Source organism: Crassostrea angulata, chromosome 3 (assembly GCF_025612915.1).
Source record: "Crassostrea angulata isolate pt1a10 chromosome 3, ASM2561291v2, whole genome shotgun sequence".
Classification (NCBI taxonomy): domain Eukaryota; kingdom Metazoa; phylum Mollusca; class Bivalvia; order Ostreida; family Ostreidae; genus Magallana; species Magallana angulata.
The window spans coordinates 56,199,742-56,220,085 of record NC_069113.1 but is presented as its reverse complement, the minus strand read 5'-3'; the positions used below and the strand labels follow the sequence as shown (position 1 = coordinate 56,220,085).

Sequence of the window (20,344 nt, the reverse complement as noted above, 5' to 3'; positions counted from 1 at the left end):
CGATATTGGGTACGATCGAGCCATTTTCGACATAGTAATGGCCCTTGGTCATAGAAAAATTCAAGTTATTTGCAGTTTCCGCTCATTTTGTTTGCAGAGGATGAACATATTGAAATGAAATTTGGTATACAGGTTTATCATGATAATATCTAAGTCAGGTTTGTTATTGGGTACGATCGAGTCATTTTTGACAGAGTTATGGCCCTTGGATGAAGAAATATTCGAGTTATTTGCAGTTTCCGCTCATTTTGTTTGCAGAGGATTAACATATTGAAATGAAATTTGGTATACAGGTTTATCATGACAATATCTTGGTCAAATTCGATATTGGATACAATAGAGCCACTTTCGACAGAGTTATGGGCCTTGGACATAGAAAAATTCCAGTTATTTGCAGATTGTGCTCATTTCCTACGCAGAGGATGAACATATTGAAATGAAATTTGGTATACAGGTTTATCATGATAATATCTTGGTCAAATTCGATATTGGATTCAATAGAGCCATTTTCGACAGAGTTATGGGCCTTGGACATAGAAAAATTTCAGTTATTTTCAGATTGTGCTCATTTCCTACGCAGAGGATGAACATATTGAAATGAAATTTGGTATACAGGTTTATCATAATAATATGTAGGTCAAGTTCGATATTGGGTATGATCGAACTATTTTTTGACAGAGTTACATGTATGGCCTTTGGAATTAGAAATTCCAGTTATTTGCAGCTTCCACTCATTTTGTTTGTAGAGGATGAACATATTGAAATGAAATTTGGTATACAGGTTTATCATGATAATATCTAGATCAAAATTGATATTGGATACAATAGAGCCATTTTCGACAGAGTTATGGCCCTTGGACATAGAAAAATTCCAGTTATTTGCAGATTGTACTCATTTCCTACGCAGATGATGAACATATTGAAATGAAATTTGGTATACAGGTTTATCATGATAATATATAGGTCAAGTTCGATATTGGGTACGATCGAGCTATTTTCGACAGAGTTATGGCCCTTGGGCATAGAAAAATTCAAGTTATTTGCAGTTTCCGCTCATTTTGTTTGCAGAGGATGAACATATTGAAATGAAATTTGGTATACAGGTTTATCATGATAATATCTAAGTCAGGTTTGTTATTGGGTACGATCCAGTCATTTTTGTCAGAGTTATGACCCTTAGATGAAGAAAAATTCGAGTTATTTGCAGTTTTCGCTCATTTTGTTTGCAGAGGATTAACATATTGACATGAAATTTGGTATACAGGTTTTTCATGATAATAACTAGGTAAAGTTCGATATTGGGTCCAAAAGAGCCATTTTCGACAGAGTTATGGGCCTTGGACATAGAAAAATTAGTGTTATTTGCAATTTCGGCTCATTTTGTTTGCAGAGGATGAACATATTGAAATGAAATTTGGTATACAGGTTTATCATGATAATATCTTGGTCAAATTGGATATTGGATACAATAGAGCCATTTTCGACAGAGTTATTGGCCTTGGACATAGAACAATTCCAGTTATTTGCAGATTGTGCTCATTTCCTACGCAGAGGATGAACATATTGAAATAAAATTTGGTATACAGGTTTATCATGATAAGATCTAGGTTAAATTTTATATTGGATACAATAGAGCCATTTTCGACAGAGTTATGGCCCTTGGGCATAGAAAAATTCCAGTTATTTGCAGATTGTGCTCATTTCCTACGCAGAGGATGAACTTATTGAAATGAAATTTGGTATACAGGTTTATCATGATAATATCTAGGTCAAGTTCGATATTGGGTATGATCAAGCCATTTTTTGACAGAGTTACATGTATGGCCCTTGGATGTAGAAAAAATCCAGTTATTTACAGTTTACTGTTTATTTTCTTTGTGGAGGTTTCCCAGGGAGGGGGGGGGGGGCATAAGTGTTTCACAAACATCTCTTGTTGTGAACTCGGTTTTTTATTGGTTGTTTGTGTCAGGTTCAATTTGGTTGTTTTGTATATATTGTTTTATGTGTTTTACCTTCAAAATTTGACAATCTTTGTCTGGACATTGACCATACCAGGCGCATGTTTATATATTGACTTGCAATTGAAATGCGGACCAGGGCTGTGTTCAAGATCGTAACTGTTACGTAGGGCTACGTTGTTGAACGGTAAGCTAGCCTAGCCGCTACGTAGATATTCGTAGCTTAATTTAAGGTATCACACCGGTAATCGGCCAATCAAAATGAACTTAGTCAATTGTAGTTCCAGATATTCTTCAGAATTATTTTTTTCCTTGACTGTATTTTTACTTTTTCCTTTACTCAGTTTTAAAATTTATTGTACCACTGAGTAGGATATTTCATGTATTTTGTTAGGTGATGATCTTTTTTCACAGGGACTACTTTTTTTCAGGGCACATGCAGCAGCTTCCTGGGGAGTGTGCAGTCTGTTTACATACAAATGGAAAACACGTGGTTTTGAGGGTAGACCTGTTTGGAGCTAGATATTTTGAGAAAATGCAGTATCGCTTGCCCTTTTTATGGTGTTAGCTGATGAGATAGGTAACAACTAACATTTCCTCCGAATATTTTGTCATGAGGAATACAAACTGATTTTTAAGAATTTTCCCCCCTCTATAGTGTTATATAGTGAAAACAATTACCGGTGTGATACCTTGAAGGGCTGTGTGTGAAATTGTAAAAATGCATGCAGATGCAGGTTTTCAGTATTTAATGTCAAATCTTGTTGACAGAAATTATTTTCTGCAGTCTGAAGATGGAAAAATGCTTTTAAAATTTTGTAATGAAAAAAATATGAAAAATGATGATTTTTGGTGTGGAAAACATTTAATTTTCAATATATGATAATATTTGCATTTCCATTGTTCTTTCCCACTGTATACCCATACGGAGGAGCTGCAATTATTTCTCTATAATCGCAATTGCTCTGTCAGTATACTATGACGTCATAAAGGTGTACCGTTATATATACTTTTCCATGACGTTATATACGATACATCATGTGTTTTTCTCCAACTCCATTACAATTGACGTATTGACATGTAGCTTAATATTAAAACATGTTTTTGATAACATTTTAAAGGAATTACTGTTATAACATATCATTTATTCTGTTAACAAATCTATGCGAATTAAAAAGATAATTACAGTCTGAATGTTTTCTTTTGATGTAATAGCTAAATGTCAAGGTCTAGGCTAATACAGGGTATTTGCGAGTGGTAAAATGCAAATATAAGTAATAAACAACGATTATTTAGTGTACATGGCGTTATGAATAGCAACTGCTCTGCTGGCATATTTTCCATGATGCGCTAGCACGCATCATGGAATATGCCAACAGAGCAATTGCTATTCATAACGCCATGTACACTTAATAACGTTGTTTATTTCTCAAATACAAACCTTTTGAAATGGATGATATGAAGTCGCTGGAGCTTAGAATATTGGTTTCTGTGTTCTAGATGCTGTAAAAGTGTGCAGATCAGTTGTCGCAGTCATATTATGGTGCTCCCAGACTTTGTCGTAAGAGTACGCAGCGACTGGTTTTTCATCGAATGACAAATATTTAGGTTTATGGGCAAGTTACAGAATAAAGTGACAAGTGCAAAACAATGAGAAGAAGAACATGAACACTCTAATGAAGGATTATTTTGACAAAAACTTAATTTTTGTTTGGATTTTTGCTCACATTATGTGAGATTTCATTTCATTTCCTACATAGTCATGATTCAAGGAATGAGAGGATTTGGACAAATATGTGCTATGTGTATATCTATTTTACATTGAATTATCCATTTGTAATAATTTAAGGCTAAAACATGCTTTAACACCATTTACAAGATCACACAGATGCATATTTTGTGTTGAAAAGAGGTTTCATGCATTTAGTTGAGAAGGTCATTATGAGTCAAGTGTATATAATGTCATCATGATTGAATCTAAGAGCTTTTGATGATTTTCATCCTTAAAAACTGATGAATTTCAGTTTACCAGAAAATGTCTTTATGCATTATAGCAAAAAAATCAGTTTCTTCCCACTTTTTAAGGGGAGTTCCTTCTTTACAAAAATACAAATACTGATATTTATGTTTGAATGACCTAAGATATTGTAACATTAGTCATTGTTAAATGTTTAGAAGGAGATATTGCTATTTTTTATATGGTAACCTCAGCACACCTGTCCTATTCTAAGTAATGAAAATCAAAATTTGAATGAAATCATATTATGTAACATGTATGGGTACAATATAGATGCCCCACCCATATCCACAACTATGGGGGTTGGTATGATTCTTTTTTTAGTATTGTAATATGGCAAGCACTTATGTGATTTCTCTTGTAAATATATGCATCAGAAATGGATTGCCTTATTGAATTACTCCATGTATATGCTTATTGCTCTTGCTGTAAATTATCTAACATGTGTCAATCATCATTGATCAGTAATTGTCTTCAAATTCTATAGGGATGGCCTGATGAGGGGTATAATTAAGTGTGTCTAATTGAAATTCCATGGCTACTTTTGCTCTACAGATAGAATGTTACATAAATCACAGAATGAAGTTGCATCCCAGTTGTTTCTTTTACATTTCTTATCATCAAAGCAAGATTTATGGTTGTCAGAGCAGATCTGAGCACCATTACATGCTGATATCATTTGGGCTGTCCTGTGTTACCATGCTGCTTTTAGATAAAAGTGAGTATGGCAGTGTGTAGACAAGTAAACAGGCTTTACCTGATATATAAATTTACCAGATACAGATTTCATTTTTGTCCTGTTAATTCACAATATAGTTATGAAATGTGTGAACATTAGGGGTAAATTTCTTCTTTGTTTTCAATGATTGCATAATGAAGTGACTCTAATGGAATATTTTTATTTTGATGTAAAGAAAAAAGTATATGCTCTGATTTGGTACCAAGATGATTGTGTATCTTGTTGTTTTAAGGATAAAAATTGGCTTCAGGTCATGCCTGGTGTGAGGCTACAAATGTGTTTCATCTGTGCTATTTTCTTCAGTCTGAGTAAGGGAGATAAATCCTCAATAGCTAAAGAAATATTGGGAGCTTGGGGACAGGGTTTTAGGGATTTTGTGATAGTTGATTGGGAATTCTCAGGTGCAAATTTGAAAGGGATCTGACATCTTTAGAGTCTCTTCAAGGTATCACACCGGTAATCGGCCAATCAAAATGAACTTAGTCAATTGTAGTTCCATAAATTCTTCAGAATTATTTTTTTCCTTGACTGCATTTTTACATTTTCCTTTACTCAGTTTTAAAAATTTTTGTACCACTGAGTAGGATATTTCATGTATTTTGTTAGGTGATGATCTTTTTTCACAGGGACTACTTCTCTCAGGGCAGCAGCTTCCTGGGGAGTGTGCAGTCTGTTTACATACAAATGGAAAACACATGGTTTTGAGGGTAGACCTGTTTGGAGCTAGATATTTTGAGAAAATGCAGTATCGCTTGCCCTTTTTATGGTGTTAGCTGATGAGATAGGTAACAAACAACATTTCCTCCGAATATTTTGCCATGAGGAATACAAACTGATTTTTAAGAATTTACCCCTCTATAGAGTTATATAGTGAAGACAATTACCGGTTGATACCTTAAATAATTTTGTCCCCCGCCGCAACGCGGAGCGGGGACATAGAAATACCGGGCGTCCGTCCGTGTGTCCGTGCGTCCGTGTGTCCGTGCGTCCGTGTTTCCGTCTGTCACACTTTTTTGTAAGCGCTCTCATGCCTAAAAGTTTTGACGGATTTTCATTAAATTTATACCAAATGTTTATACCACTATTACCTTTGTCAAGTTCGAAAATCAGCATTGGTTGGTACTTTTTGTTGGAGTTATGGGACTTTGTGATGGATTTATCACACTTTTTTGTAAGCGCTCTCAGGCCACAAATTTTGACGGATTTTCATTAAATTTATACCAAATGTTTATACCAGTATTACCTTGGTCAAGTTCGAATATCAGCATTGGTCGATACTTTTTGTTGGAGTTATGGGACTTTGTGACCTTGTAAGCGCTCTCATGCCTACAAATTTTGACGGATTTTCATTAAATTTATACCAAATGTTTATACCACTAATACTTTGGTCAAGTCCTTTTAGATTGTAGTATTTTGGAAATATTTGCGACAGGAAAAATAGAAAAAAAATGGGTGGTGGGGGTAAAAAAATGTTCCCCCCAACCTCCCCACACATTTTATTCTGGAACAGCCCTGAATGTTTGAAAATATTCCAATATACAGTATACTAGTACTGCTTGACTGGCGGGGGACCCAGGAATTCTATTCTTGTATGTTTAGCATCAATTTCAAGATGGCCACCTTAGTTACCACTTTGTAACAAATTAAGGTCTTACTATTATTGTGCTGGTAAAAATTATTCTTAATTTTTGGGGTCTTCCGTTTCCAATGGAAGAACCTTTTGTTTTTCTTCGGATTCTTTTTAGAGTCGTCTGTTTCCAACGGAAGACCCTCTTGTTATTCTACCTTATCTTTATTCTTATTATTAGGGTCTTCCGTTTCCAACGGAAGACCCTCTTGTTATTCTTTTGTTTCTTTTCTTTATTATTATTTTTTTCTTACTTTTTTCGAACGCCATATCTCGAGAACTACTCGACCGATTTGCATGAAATTTACAGGACATATTGAGCATCAAACGTACTAAATTGATGGCTGATGACGTCACTTTCGTCACTTTGAAAAATGCAGAAGGCGGCGAATCTCGCCCAAGCTCAAAAATTGGCACCAATTTTTTTAACGACATTTTCTAACATTTTTGGCCCTACCTTTAATGTGTAAATATTTTGTTAAGACATGTAATTCAAACTTTGTTTAGATTAATTAGGACTTTCGTTTGATTTCAAGAAGAAGGGGCTGGCCCTTCAAATTAGGGGCCAAGAGGGCTCTAAAGTATTTTTGCAATAACTCTTTACTGAAAAATAATTTGTTATCAATTAAAGAAGCAAAAATGTTCATTGTACAGTTGTTTATCTATACGGTACCATACCTCAGTCATATTATACGTAATTAGGGGTTTAAAGGGAACAGATGTCCAAAACTTTGATCAGTAATTTCTAGAAAAGAAGAAATATTTTAAAAAGCAATGTAGAACAAAAGTTGCTCAAAATAATGTTATTAACGATATGAAATGTAGAATTTTTATGTTGGTGGCCCCAGGAAGGAGTTAAAGGGTCGGCCCCTAAAACAGAATTGTTCCGGTTAGCAATTCGTGAATACTTGTTGAACAAAATATGTTTTTTTTTTTGAAACCTTTCATTTAATATCAAGAAAAACGGTCTGGCCCCTCAAATTAGGGACCAAAAGGACTCCAAAGTCTTTTCATTTTGACTTATTTTTTAGCGATAATTTGATATTAGTCATAAAACAAAAAATTAGAGCTTATGTTTCATAATCTAAAACCGAAATCCGTTTTAAAATCGGACCATGCATTGCAGAGATATAGGGGTTTGAAAATTGATTTTTCCGGAAAATTTGTTTCCACATTCTTGGTTAAGGAAATAGTTTTACGTTCATGGTAAAATTAACTCGTACCTAAAATTATTTGATGATTGTTAAATCGTTATTTTACACATTGGGAATTGTATTGGCAAAGTCATTTTAAAATCGATAAGGTTTGTTAATTCGTACTTAAAATCATTCGGATTTTGTGAACTTGTACCAAGAAAGATTCAATTTTTTTCTTTATGTCTTAGTTTTTTATGTTTTATGGTTTAAGAACTCTACTTTTTACATGAACTTCTAGCTTTACTTTCGACGTTAACGGAAGACCCACTCGTTGCTTTGCAACGAGCTTTGCTCTAGTTTTTTTCTTTTTCTGAATTTTTTGGAGCGTTATTTCTCAAAAACTACCCAACCGATTTCCACGAAATTTTAGAGAGTGATAGAACATCATCTTCGCTAGATATTATTTAATCTTCAAATGATGACATCACTTCCGGTTTCAGATAATGACGATTTTGTAAATTTTTAAGGGTCATTTTGTCCACGCATCTCCTCCATAACTAATAAAGACAGAAGCTTTAAATTTTCAGGGATTGTAGATGAATGTCTGTAGATGTACCCCCTTGCTTCCATGAATGGAAATTGCTCAAGGCCTTGAAGCTCGCCTGAACCTGAAAATTAGCACCAAAATTTTCCACAAAATTAAGAACATTTTCTGAAATAAATTTTGATGTATACATATTTTGTTAAAACATGTAATGCAAAAGATGTTTATATTTGCAAGACATATAACTTGATATCAAGAAAAAGGGACTGGCCCCGTCAATTAGGGGCCAAGAAGGCTCTAAAGTCTTCTTACAATAACTCTTCATTGAACAATAGTTTGTTATCAACTATAGAAGCAAAAATGGTCATTGTAGAGCTGTTTATCTATACAGTACCCTACTTAAGTCATATGTTACGTAATTAGGGGTTTAAAGGGGCCAGAAGTTCGAAAATTTGATCATTATTATCAGAAAAAGGAGAAATATTTTTAAAGGCAATGTAGAACAAAAGTTGCTCAAAATAATGTTATGTACAATATGCCACCTTAAATTTTTTGTTGATGGCCCCATTAAGGAGTTAAAGGGTCGGCCCCTAAAACACATTTGTCAGATATCTCGAAAACGGTTAACACTTTGTAAACACTTGTTGAACAAAATATGTTTATATTTGCAAGACCTTTAATTTGATTATAAGAAAAAGGAACTGGCCCCTCAAATTTAGGACCAAGAAGGCTCAAAAGTCTTTTTAAAATAACTCTTTACTGAAAAATGATTTGTTGTTAATCATAGGAGCAAAAATGTTCATTGTACAGCTGTTTATCTAAACAGTACCATACCTTTGTCATATGCTACGTAATAAGGGTTTCAAGGGGCCGGAAGTTTGAAACTATTATCATTTATATCTAAAAAAGGAGAAATATTTTGAAAAGCAATGTAGAACAAAAAATGTTAAGAAGAATGTTCTCAACAATATGACAACTTAAATTTTGTTGTTTGTGGCCTCTATAAGGAGTTAAAGGGTCGGCCCCTAAAACACAGCTGTTCAAATATCTCGAGAACATTTAACAATTCGTGAATACATGATGAACAAAATATGTTTATATTTGCAAGGCCTTTTATTTGATATCAAGAAATAAGGACTGGCCCTTCAAATTAGTGGCTAAAAAGGGCTTCTAAGTCTTTTGATAATAACTCTTTTCAAGCGATAATTTAATATTAATCATTAAGCAAAAATCAAAAACTTTTTAAGCTTAATCTAACGTTGAAATTCGTTTTAAAATCGGACGATACACAACAGAGAAGTTGAGGTTTAATATTTGATTTTTCCGGAAATTTTGATTCCGCGTTCTTGGTTTAAAAAATAGCACAAAGTTAAATGTAAAATTAACTAGTACCACAAATAATTGTTAAGTCGTACTTGAACACATTCGGATTTTTTTTTGTTAAGACTGTCTTGAAATCGGAAAGGTTTTTATTAAGTCGTACTTAAAATCATTCGGATATTGTTAAGTCGTTCCAAGAATTATTCGATTTTTTTTTCATGTTTTAGTTACTTTTGTATTTGGTTTAAGAACTCTGCTTTTTACAGGTACTTCTAGCTTTACTCTCGACATTAACGGAAGACCCACTCGTTGCTTTGCAACGAGCTTTCCTCTAGTTCTTTTTTTCCTTCCTAGACGCAAACTCTGAGGCTTCATATCGTGCTCATTTCTGAACGGTTTTTTACAGGTACTTCAAGCTTTACTCTCGCAACGAGCTTTGTTCTAGTTCTTTTTTTTTCTTCCTAGACGCGAACTATGAGGCTTCATAGCGTGCTCATTTCTGAACGGTTTTTGTTCAAAGTTTCATAACTAATAGACTTTACAAAACACTATTTTAAGCAATTCATACAATATAGAATTCCTTTTCCGTATACGAGTTATCCCTTTATTTAAAAAAAAAATTAGGGCATTTGGTTTCAAGACAAAGGCTCCGAGACTATGATAGCAGGGCATGGGAATCCATGAATAACAGAGACATTGTAGTTGTGCACATCTGTTTTTGTTTTTGGATTACGTTTTTATTTAGAAAAAGGTAGGGGGTCAAAAAACAGGATTCCAAAATGTGCGAAAATTTAGACATATCTTCCTTTATATCTTTTAAACGAACAATATTTTGTTAAGACATGTAGAATAATATTTGTGCAGAATATCAAGGGCTTTCATTTGACACCAATAAAAAAGGGCTGGCTCCTTAAATTAAGGGCCAGTAGCCCCTAAACGTTTTTGCTTAATAACTCAAAAACGGTAAGTTGTCGCTGGAAAAGTTGTTTGTTGGGATCTTATCAAGGTCGTTACAAAGTTATTTTGTAAGTGATGTTTGTAGTATGAGTGTAAAAAGCGTTACATGTTAACATCAATTCTCTTTAAAAACCAAAATTTTAATATAGGGTCATAGCACGCATGATCTCAGATTTCCATGAAACTTTCTCAGGTGATTGATACTCATAAGGTATGACATTATCCACCATCAAAATAATGCCTATTACCTTGGTTGCCATGGTAACCAATTTCATTCATTTAGGGCCCAAATACAGTTTTTGAGTTGGAAAATAAGGTATACTCAAAGTCACAGAATGGGCTTATTATACCCCCCGCGAACAAAGTTTTTGGGGGTAAATAGGAATCACCTTGTCCGTCTGTTCGTCCGTCTGTCCGTCCGTCTATCTGTGCAATCGTGTCAGGTCCATATCTTTCTCATGGAGAAACATTGGAAGTTCTTACCTCACACAAAGATTGCTTATGACCTAAGGATGTGTCATGACGTTGACACAAGGTCATTCGGTCAAGGTCAAGGTCACTGGCAGAAAAAATGCAAAATTCGTGTCCGGTCCATATCTTTCTTATGGAGAAACATTGGAAGTTCTTACTTCACACAAAGATTGCTTATGACCTAAGGGTGTGTCATGTTCTTGAACTGAGGTCATTTGGGAAAGGACAAAGTCTCTGGCAGAAAAAATGCAAAATTCGTGTCCGGTCCATATCTTCATTATGGAGAAGCATTAAATGTTCTTACTTCACACAAAGATTGCTTATGACCTAAGGGCGTGTCATGACCTTGACCCAAGGTCATTTGGGAAAGGTCACTGGCAGAAAAAATGCAAAATTCGTGTTCGGTCCATATCTTTCTTATTTGGGAAACATTGGAAGTTTTTACTTCACACAAGGATTGCTTATGACCTACGGGTGTGTCATGACCTTGACCCAAAGTCAATTGAGGAAGTTCAAGGTCATTGTTTCAAAAATGCTAAATTCTGTCTGTGTTATGTCTTGTATTAATGGAAATATTAGAAGCTAAAATTTGACACAAAGTTTGCCTGTTTCAGGCCACATAAAACTATTTTTGGACTCTCATCCCTGTCTCTCTGAAATTGGCCTGTCCAGATGACTTTTTTTTAGGAAAAAAAAATGTGGGGAAAAAAATTTCGGAAAAAATCCGGCTCAGTTTACCAATATTTCAAAATGTTTAAATATTAAATTTTTCTTAGCGGGGGGTATCAATTGTGAGCTTGCTCACAGTACCTCTAGTTTATAAATTTTCAAGATATTTCACACATTATATACATAGCACAAATATAGATGTACATGATGCAAGAGAAAAAAATCTCGATGTCCTTGTTCATTTTAAAGCTGGCTCAAAGATGGCCAAAATTTCTAAATTTTGATATTTCAATTTTCACCCTATTTTTGAAAGTCTCTCAAAAATTACAGGCAAAGAAAAAATAAATCAATTGCAAATTTGAAAACATGGGTATATAAAATATTATTTATAAAAACTAGAGCGGGTATCTTTTTCGTTTTTGTTTATTTTACTTCCAAAATTTCTTAATTTGACAGCTTCCTAACCCCCTAAAAAATTTTATGAAATATTTTTTAAACAATAAGTTGATCATAAAATTCCTTTAAAATACTTTTTCTGCTTAAATAAATGAAAAACTTGTTAAATATTTTAAAATATTTAAAATCAATATATCAAGATAATTTAATTTGGCTTTATAAGAATTGTTTCTATATATTTTTTGCAAAGGGCAGATAACTCCAAGCATGAAAGTATATTAATTGAATCTTAACAAATCATAATAGCATGAAATTCTGTTTTTAGGTATTTTCCATCAATGAATTAGGTTAACTGCTTGAAAAGATAACAATATTTATGATTTTAACCAGTTTAACAAGGCTTAAATTAATTTTTTTGTATGATAAAGGGCAGATAACTCCAAATATCAACACAAGGGGAAAATGATATATCTTTTCAATGCAACTCCAGAAATAAAAATCAACACTTACTTAAAAACTAATAAATAATTCTTCAAATTAATATTCAAAATATATTCCAAATCATGAAAATTAAAAAAAATACACAACAAAGTGACAATAAATTAATGTTGAATTGCTCAATATTTTAGCGAGTTCAGTTTGTTTATTATTTATTCATCTAGCATTGTATTTCTGACTGTCTTGTTGGTCTGGGTATTCACTGAACGTTCTCATCATTTTCCTTAACACTCTGCAATGTTGAAAAAGTAAAATATTACATGTATGGATCATTTAATAAAATCATTTACAGGAACATGTATGTATTTCGCATAAAATACCACAACAGACATGTTCAAATGTGATTGAAATTTTTTTTTTCAAATAAGAAGCAAAATCCTGATGTGTTTATGTTTACATGTACAAAATTTCAAAAGTGAAAAAGAGGAAATGCGCAGTACAGTTAAGGCGGCCAATAAAAATATCGGCAAATTTTTGTGATGAAAACGCATTTACTTTAGTTCAACTGGCATGTCCTTATTAAAACCAATAACAGTCACTCAAATAATATATATTTCTAAAATATATATATAAAAGTACAATATTTTATGTTCATAGTGGTCACGTGATATGACAGTCGCATGGTACAAGCAGATGTATTTGTAGTTTTGAGGTCATTTAAAAAATTCAATATTGCAAGGGCATAGTCATGTCAAAATTCACAACTGAATTATAAAATAACTTAATGTTATACCGTACATTTTGAAAAACGCTGCAAACTTCGTGAGATAAGATTATTTGTTAGTAGTAACCGTAATTTATACTGCATTTGATGAATAGTTTTGAAGGTCACAAGGTTAATTTCATTAAAAAATAATTATTTTGTAAGATTTTACAAGGATCGTAGATGTTTATAAGTTACATAGCATATTTCAAATTCACATGTAAAATTTTGTCAGGATCAGTGAAGCGTATGCCCTTGCAATTAAGTGATTTATTTAGGTACTCAGCTTTAAGATATACGGTATTTAACACAAAACAGAGGTTGCCTCTTAATACGATGTATACTTATAACAAAATGAAAATAAGACTATATAGGTAGCATTCTACTTATAATAATGTTAAACAAAATATTCATTTATAATTTTCCGTTAATCTATGACATTTAATTTTCTTCGCTAAAAAACTGCATGATAGCCTTCAATGACTTAACTTAATGCGTCATTTTGGAGTATATGACGTCATATTTTGTAGTACAGCGAGAACGACATCTCGCTTATATTTCAGTGTGTAGGATATAATGGACCTCAAAATTGTAAGTAATAGCATTTGTTGTTTTCAATTAAAAGGTTAGCATGAATTAATTTTGCTAATAAATTAATGAATAAGTAGTTTTGAGATTTTTAATATACTGTGATGTCATAATGCACATTTCCCGAACTTTTTGTCTGAACGGAATTTATTGACAGCCTTAACTGTGCTGCGTGGCTTTTAATTATTATCTCATTTTTTAAAGTTATATTGATTAATGTTATTTCGCGGGTATGATAAGGCAACTCACAGCGATCAAATTCCTCTGATCGATATGACGTCACAATAAGCAGCATGATGTCATATTTTACTCAGAAACATGTCGATTTTAACTTTAACTCTGGTTTAAATTATAAAAACTACAGACATAAAATATCACCAGAAACTCTTCTAACTGAATATATCTTCGATTTCTCTCTAATATGTTTTACGGTGCGACCGTTGGGGCGAGCACAGCATGTGATCAAACAATCAATTATAATAAATTAATAAAATAAAATTAACAACGTGAAATTTGAATGCCAAAAAATAAAACATACCTATTTTTCAGTAAATTTTTATTATTCATAGTTTATAAGATTTGTTATAATTTATTTATTTATATGTAGAACAATAGTTTAATCTCAGATACAATGTTGTTAAATAATAAATATTTTAATATATAAATATTCATTGCACTGCATCTCCTCTTTTAAAGTGATTGTGATTATGATTGATTGATTGATTTCCCCCTTTTTTTTGCAGTAGACATTTTTTCTTAAACTTACATATAAAACTTGACTCATCATAGAGCTCCCCCCATGCTAAATTTTTTTTCATTTTTGTCAATTTATACATAGAAAATCGACTTACCATGGATTTGTCCCTCCACTTTAAAAAAAATAATTAATGTTTAATTTTATTTTTAATTTACGCTTAGAAATATTTGCTTATCATGTTAAAAGAACATGGTGTTGCCCCCCCCCCCCCCCCGCATGTAATAAATGGAAGTGAAAATAAAGAAACCATTGAACTGCTAAAGAGCTGAAGGATTAGAATTTTCATGATTTATTTTTCTTTTTGCGTGCAAAGATTTTTTGGATGAGGCTGCCATCCACCCACCCACCCCCTTTAAAAAAAGGCGCTGCTACGCATAACGTTACGTTTCAGGAAATTACCGTAATTATAGTGAATAAAATATTTGTGAGCATTCATCCAAATTAGTGCAATTTACAACTGTTTCCTGTATCTGAAGAAATGTCCTTATTCGTCAGCTGTTCGTTATCTTAGCCTTTGCAAGATTTTGAGAGGATTTTGGTCATTTCAGCAGATTTACAATAACTTCAATTAGAGTAATTTCCCCTTATCAGTGCTTATTGTGACGTCAAAGCTGACGTTGGTTAAGTGTCGTCTTACTCTTTAAAACTCCCCTGAGAAATAAAAGTATGCGAAGTATACTGTTTTATTTACTTAAGAAGCATGATGTTCTTAAAATTACACATCTTAGAAGCTTTTCAAAGGTTTTACTTTGATTCTCGGGAGAACGTGAAGTTGGAACGTGAGGTTGGAAACCATTGGTACTATGAATTGTGGGTCAAAATTTACTGACTCCGAAAAAATATATCGGATCAATGTGTAAACGTTTGTGACGTCACACGATAATTTTTGATTGAAAGTGTACTGAGGTGAACTTTAGAGGTAACATTGACTGTATGTCGCTTACATCGTTATTGTTTTTACTGTCTAAATTTGTCTTGCTGATTCTCGTGAGAGTGTGAAGTGATAAAAATTGCCATGATTACAGGGAACTACTGGGACGATTAAAACGATGCATTACTGGTCCGATTTACTGACGCCAAAAAAATCCGTTGAATGAATGTGCAACTAGTCCGAATTTTCTATTCACACACGCCTTGCCGGTAGACCTCGCTTCGCGCCGGCGCTGCGCGCCGGCGAGCTGCGCTCGCTATTACGTATAATTATCATTGATGACGTCACAAGCATGTTTAAAAGAGAAGATCATGTCGGGAGACAAATTATCGAAATGCAGTGTAAACAATGCCGAAATAAGACTTATTTAATACAGATACCTAAGATTTAGATGAGTGTCAGTTAGAATATAATCAGGATAATACAGGCATGGATATTTTGTTTAATCAGCGAGTGTTATAAGGTAAGCGGATCGACATTTATATGACTTGACCAGCCTTTCCTCTGTCAGTGTGTACAAAAAATGGCAAAAGTGTAACACTACCCCGGATATAAGAAAATATGATTTTGGTAAATATCAACGGTATATGACCTAAACTACCTGAAAAGTGTTGCTAGAATCCTGTGCTTTGTTGTTTTAAACGAAAAATACGTAGTATTTTCAATGAAATTTTAGAAGTTGAGAGGGTTTCCGATAAATATTTACAATATTTATTTTATGCGATGTACAATAGGATTCTAGCAGTAATACTAATAAACATGAACTAATTGCCAATCGAATTATTGTATCAAACATACAAATGAACTTCGGGGTAGTGTTACACTTTTTGATTTTTTGTTAAGGTTAAAAAGTGATCTATTTTTAACTGTCACGTGATACCATGGCACGGCAGCTTCAAAGATTGAGTCGATTCCGAAGTAGAAAAATAATATCTTGGTGAACTCTTTCACTTGGTATTAATATCCCGCGCTGTTTTCATAAAAATAAACATCTTTTAAATTGATCATTATTTTGACGGTCGTTAAACTCTGAGTTGCCTTAACCTACCCGCGTTTCACTTGGAATTTAGTCTATAGCTGCATGCACTAATAAATAGCCGCAATTGAATTAGATGTAGCATAACAGGGCTCACCATTAACTAAAATATTAACCTGTTCTTCGGGCAAGTTGCTTACCTGTGTAAATGCTATTATAAATTGTAATTTGTCATTGAAAAGTATGGAAAAATTATGAATGGCATATGAAATAAATGATATATAGAAATTGATTAGAGTATGGTTGGTCTCCACATTATTTACTGTCACAAAATATTTCATTAAAAATTATCCTTATTGTTGGTGTTATCAAATACAGTGTATCTCAGTACTGGGTCAGTATTCTTATTAAAAATAAATTATTAATGTTTAAAACATATCTTACTATTGTATATACATGTAAAATCACTCAAGAGAAGAATATTCTACTCAATCTGCTGGTGTGTTCTAGTGATATGACACTGACAAGTTCATTTAGTACATTTATTTCAGCAACTAAGCTACTATATATAGTTTGATTATAGGTTTTCAACCTTCACTGAAATTTCATGTTTCTTTTTTCTTATACTAAAAGTTTGATCTGTTCCATTAAAGTGAAAAAAAAAAATATTTAATTTTTCATGACATTTTATCAGGTCTATCATCATATCATAATTGTTCGAGAAAAATGAATTGTAAACCAGACAAGTGTTTGTGTAGATTGACTTGTCCAAATAAAAAGATCAGCTGGACAAAGCAACTAGACAAGTGTAACTGTTGATCCCTGCATGATAGATAATATACTATCAGCTGATTTGAATATCTACATGTGACATCACTTTTTGATTAATTTTGTTTAATATCATCAACTCACATTTTCTCTTCTATGTCTCCCTTTTGACAGACTGTTGTGATGATAAGAGCCAAATTCATTTGTTTCTGCAGCATACACATAATCCTACAATTGTATTTTAATATATTCATAGCAAATTTATAACAAAATGAACCATTTTAAACAAATTCCCAAATTACCTTTACATTTACTTTAATGCTGTTAACTTTACATGTATTTTTATAATCTAAATTAATTAGTCTGTTGAGTGTTCCAAATTGTATTTCCATCACTGTTTGTTTAATTAAGATGGCTCAAATCAGCAAAAAAAAAAAACAACAACAACAACCCCCCCCCCCCAAAAAAAAATAACTTAGGTATTAAATATAACATGATGTGAAAGAAGAATATAAATCAAAAAGGTGAAAAACATTTTTTTTATTGGGGGGGGGGAGGTATTTGTATTTTCTTTTACTATCAGTATACAGACAACCTAAAATTATCAATTAAAAAAAATAATAACAACTGAAATTTCATATTGTGAATAACATGAAGAACCTGGGTGATACTGTTAATAATTTGAGAGGGTGTTTTGGGGAGGGATATTCTTGTTTGCCAGGGGAATCTGATGCCTGATTTTTAAAATTTACTCTGTACAATAACATTTAGACCTGAGGTGTATTCATTGAGAAAATCAACAAGCGATGGAAGCTTGAACAGACTAACAGATTGGTTGAAAGTTATTTGATTTGGATGTGAATATAAATACCTTGACCAATTGGAATAAGGAATGCCATGAACTGCATCTTATCTCCACAGACTGCCTTTTTATGATCCTATTTCTTCGCTTGTTCATGAGGTTTTTAAATATATACATGTATATTCCAGAGATTTGGGGTTAATTTAATCAAACCACATCATTCATTCATTCATTGTGGTTTCATTGTGGTTAATTGTGGTTAAAAGACGCGCCCCATTCGTTGATAATTTTAAAGAATATTCACGAGTTTTAAACAACTTTTGATTAGATTTTATCGGTCACAAATTAATCACTACTGTAGTTTTTCTACATGGTCGTCTACATTGTGGAAGCGAACGCATTAACATTGCTGCGTCCCCCCCCCTCCCCGCCCCCACCTCCCGCCCAGCTGACAAGTGCTCGCGCTGGGGTTTTTTTATTGGCGAAAAGATATCAAAATCTGTCTAAAATCTTTTTTGGTGGCTTTTTCGTATGTGTAACATTTTGTTTCCCTTTCCCACCCCTTTGTTTATTCGGTCAGTCTGTGTTAATTCAATCGCCACGTGCGACCGAGAATATTGTGTCGCTTCAGCGCACACAGCTCAGATCGAACATATATATATAGCCCCAAGTCATCACTTGTAATTCAGTAAGAGTTGGAAGGGTGCTTTTACTACTTAAAATAAAAACTAATAAAATCATCCAAAAAAAAGTTACCGTACATGTAACTCAATAGTCAATACCAAAAAATAAAATCCGTATGAATACAAACTGAAATCACTTTTTCAGTATTCGGCGGATTTGATTTTTCTTCTAACATTAGTATTTTTATTGGTTTCGGAGAGGTCAAAATACAAACAGTAAATAAACTTGATATTATTTACTTCGATAATGTTGAAAAATATTTAAAATTAGTTAGTCACATTCGTTAGAAAAAAATGTTATAGGAACAACCGATTATTTTTTTCATATGCCGTATCATTCGCGTATATAAATATGTTCTGTACATCAACATGTAACTCAGAAAAAAAAATCAAATAATTAAACAAAAAAGGAAATTGTAATTACTATTTCGAATTTTTTTTCTCAAAATACATGTTATTTAACATTGTATTGAAAAGAACAAGAAATCAAAATGATTTTAATTTTTGACTCAATATTCGTATATAGTACCGGCGCTCCGGATAACGGCGTACAGTGTATAGATTATCATAATCTATTTGAATTAAGTACCATGCGTATGGATTCCCATAATAATTAATTGCATGACTGTGTAAATTGTAGGCAAATCCCTGTGTGTTGATAACTTCTAAGACTTCTAGTTTTCCGTTAAAGGTGGTTTAAATAATAAAAATAATTTCTTGTAAAAATATCTATTATCGGGATTCGAAAGAACTTTCTTCCCGCAATTCATAGAAATGAACAATATATTTTCTTTCTATGTTTACATTTAATTTTGTTCAAATAATTAATAAATTTTCTGTCATTTAAATTGTGTGCTTCATCAAATACTGATTCCGATTACCTTAAAGTCATTAATTTTCCATTGGCTATTGACAAAGAAAGAGACGCCTGACCATCCAATGAAAACAAATACACAGAGTTTGATTGACAGGTTCAGCCAGGTGCAGGTCTTACCCGATGTCCGGGGTTATGTGTACTGCCTGTACACAGCCGAATGGTCTCAATAAGAGTTATCGATGTAATTAAATAAAAAATAAAAACATGCTTATCAAAACATGATCGTGTAAGTTAAAGTTGATTTAGGTTTGTTCCAATAGAAATCATGTTTTGCTAACTGTAGTTCATATTTTGTTTATGTATAGGGATTTTTAATATTGTACCAGTACTGAAACATCGTATAAAAACGTTACATATAAATGTATACCTTTCTTTTGATTGTTAAAAAATTAATTAAATTTTGTAAAAAGATAAGTTTATCATTTCTTCTAGATTTTCTTCATGAAAATACCTACAAAAGAGTTTTGCCAATCACAAACAGTTTAAAGTAATGTATAACACGGGCGCCATTTAGAGACAATTAAATTGTCAGAGAGTTCCGAATGAAATCTGATGAACGTTTCGCACGGTTCTCGCACGCTTTGCTCAAAACGATTGACACGCTTCGTCCGAAATTCTGCACGCTTTGCCCAAACGCTAAACGGTTTACACAAAACGCTTCACGGTTCATACGAAATGCTAAACGGTTTACACGAAACGTTTCTGGCACGTAAGTCGCACACTTTTTTATTGTAGTAGTACGTTTCAGGGTCTCTAAATTTTGTCAGCAAGCAACAATTCTAAACTTGCACATAGTCTTCAAAAATATAGAAATATTTGAATAAAGAAGTTATCTTAGAGAAAAGGTTACGTGTTTTGTAGGTTGGTTCGGTTTAAAAAAAACGCGATTCCTGACAAGAATCATGAGTACATACTGTTTATAACAAT

The 20,344-nt window shown here is 32.9% G+C and overlaps 1 protein-coding gene across 1 annotated transcript in view; it reads left to right on the top strand.

The window, feature by feature from the left end:
* The window catches only part of LOC128176988 (ubiquitin-like modifier-activating enzyme 6), a 42,279-nt gene that overhangs the window by 10,428 nt on the left and 11,507 nt on the right, over positions 1–20,344 (top strand). The window lies entirely within an intron of this gene.